Here is a 2,452-nt window from a genome sequence, read left to right on the forward strand (position 1 = left end):
TCTGGGATGAATCCCATCCGGATGCATGGACTTGTATGGATCCAAATCTTTTAATTTCAACATTTTAAATTGGGGCTTGGCGTTCATTTTCCAAATCCAATTTCCAAGAGGCATCAGCGGAAAAAGAAAGCATTCGGGCTTTGTGACAGCATAGCCATGTTTCTTAGTGTATCCAGCAATACAAGAAAATAAAAAGAGGAGATGTTTGGAACAGGAAGAACAAAACACCGTCGGTACTCACATAGCACAAGCTGAAATGAGGCAACACTGTAGATGGCTAGAGAACTCTGAAAGTCCAAACGCCTCCAACAGCTCTACTAGCAAAGATGAAACCTTTAAGAAAAATAAATAAATAAAGACAGGGAAGACTTTTTTTTTTGTATTTTTCCTTTTTATATCCACAATGTAAGACCTTCTGCTATAGCATAATCCCTGCCATTGCCCTTGAAGACCAAGGTTTGTTTCCTCAGGAAGGCTGAAGTAACCAGCCATAGGAGCCAGCAAAGTCCTGTAACCAGATGCAAGTGTCAGGAGAAGCCCATGGTTCTAACCAGACTCAAAAAGAATAGCAACTTGGCTGAGCTAGAAGGAGGTGAAGTGCTTGCTCTCAGGAGTCACGTAGCTGCCGCAGTTCCCTCCTGTGATGCAGTGCCAAGTGGGATTGTATTTCTTGTCAAATTCCTTCCTGATGTGCGCAGCAATGCCCTTCTCGATGTGCTTCGCCAAGGCCTGAGTGGCGCAATCAACAGCATCTTACTGCTCCTCCTCTGACATGTCCGCATTCTTGATGCCTGCCTTTCAGACAGTCGCAGTTGCCTCCGGGGCTCCGCTCGTGACGCCACTGCTCCGCTTTTGGGGGATTTGCTTCCAGGGCCTGGGAAAGTTGGGGATGCAATCTCCCACCACGTGCACAGGCACTTTGCAGCGAACAGGGAACACAGCCAATACCAGCAGCCCTGGGGGACGTGGCACACACAGGGTGCAGAGTGACACCAACAAGAGCAGTGGAGGTCCAGACAGTCATGGAGAGCAGGTGGACCACTGCTTTGCCAGGATCCCCAGGAACGTGAAGGAACAACGGCTGCCGGCAGAGCCCCTGTCCCAGCCAGCCCAGGCAGGGGTGAGAAGCAAGGGCAAAAGACACAGCTAAACATCAAAGCCAGGCAGGAAAGAAAGGAATCCTGTGAGATGGCATGAAGAGGAAGAGATCATCATCCTCAGCTCCTGGATCAACCCCAGGTTCGCCAGCCTCTGCGCGGACCCACAGGCCTTTCCCCAGGAAGAGGGCAGCTCAGCCAGCAGCGTGGACAGGGAGGCTGCAGCACAAGAAGCAGAACACCCAGCAAGCGCCTCTCCTGGCTCGCTGGAGTCCACGGACATTGAACCATCAGCTGTTTCGCTGGCAGAACGAAACGCCTCTCTCCACAAGAGCAGCTGCAGAGAGCAGACCAGCAAGTCCTCCTTCAGTGTGCACAAATGAGGTGTACAGAGCGCCTCCCCCCACAGCAGTGTCGCAAGAATCAAAGCCACCAGCCTGTCCCACTCCCAGTGAGCACAGCACTGTGGCGATGGCCGAGAGACAGGGACACGACCAACACGCCTCCAGTGCCTGTGACGAACATCCGTATGAAACAGCCCGGATCATCATCTCTGCAGTCCTACGCTGTGCTGTAGCCATGAGCCAGGGAGCCACGAGCAAGGCAGCAAGTGCTCCCTCGGCCACAGGGCCCAGGGTGCCTCCTCCCACAGCAGAGCCTGCAGACTCTGCATCCTCAGCCTCTGCCTTGGCTGGAGGCCCTGTGGGGGAGGCCAGCAAAGCCCCTCTCGCTGCAGCAGCAGCAGAGGAAGAACGAAAAGAAGTGGCTTCTCCTTTGGCTGGAGGCCCCGTGTGCAAAGTCAGCAAAGACCCTCTCGGTCCAGGAGCAGCACCGCAAGAAGGAGCAGTGGCTTCTCCCTGGGCTGGACGACCTGGGGAGGAAGCCAGGGAAGCCCCTCTTGGTCCAGCAGCAGCACCAGAGGAAGAAGAAGGGGCTTCTCCTTTGACTGCAGAGCCGCTCAGGGAGGACAGCACAGATCTTCTCAGCCCAGCAGCAGCTGCGGAAACAGGAGCAGTGGCTTCTCCCTTGGTTCCAGGGCACCAGGTAAGCACAGCGCGCGTGGTGGGCACGAGGCCCTCAGGGAGCTCTGCAGCACCCACAGAAGCATCACAGGGAGGCACGGGACAGCGCCCCAGTGAGAGAAAAGGCTCGATATTGTTTTCAGTCAGGGTCTTCTGTGAAGCTATTTTATTCACGATTGCAATGGCGGGCCTCCTGCGAGCAGGAGCGCACACGAAGAGTATGCCATAACCTTTTCTTCCCTATTACCCGACACCTGACTCATGGTGACCCTGTTTCCTCATGGGCTGTGCACTACGGGTTGACAAACTCCTCGACGCCTTTCGATAGCACAT

At 54.5% G+C, this 2,452-nt stretch overlaps 1 pseudogene; it reads right to left on the minus strand.

Moving 5' to 3' along the window:
* Window positions 1-546: 546 nt before the first annotated feature.
* LOC116501685 lies at window positions 547-2,452 on the minus strand (annotated as a pseudogene).

This window comes from Aythya fuligula, unplaced genomic scaffold (assembly GCF_009819795.1).
Source record: "Aythya fuligula isolate bAytFul2 unplaced genomic scaffold, bAytFul2.pri scaffold_64_arrow_ctg1, whole genome shotgun sequence".
Taxonomy (NCBI): Eukaryota; Metazoa; Chordata; class Aves; order Anseriformes; family Anatidae; genus Aythya; species Aythya fuligula.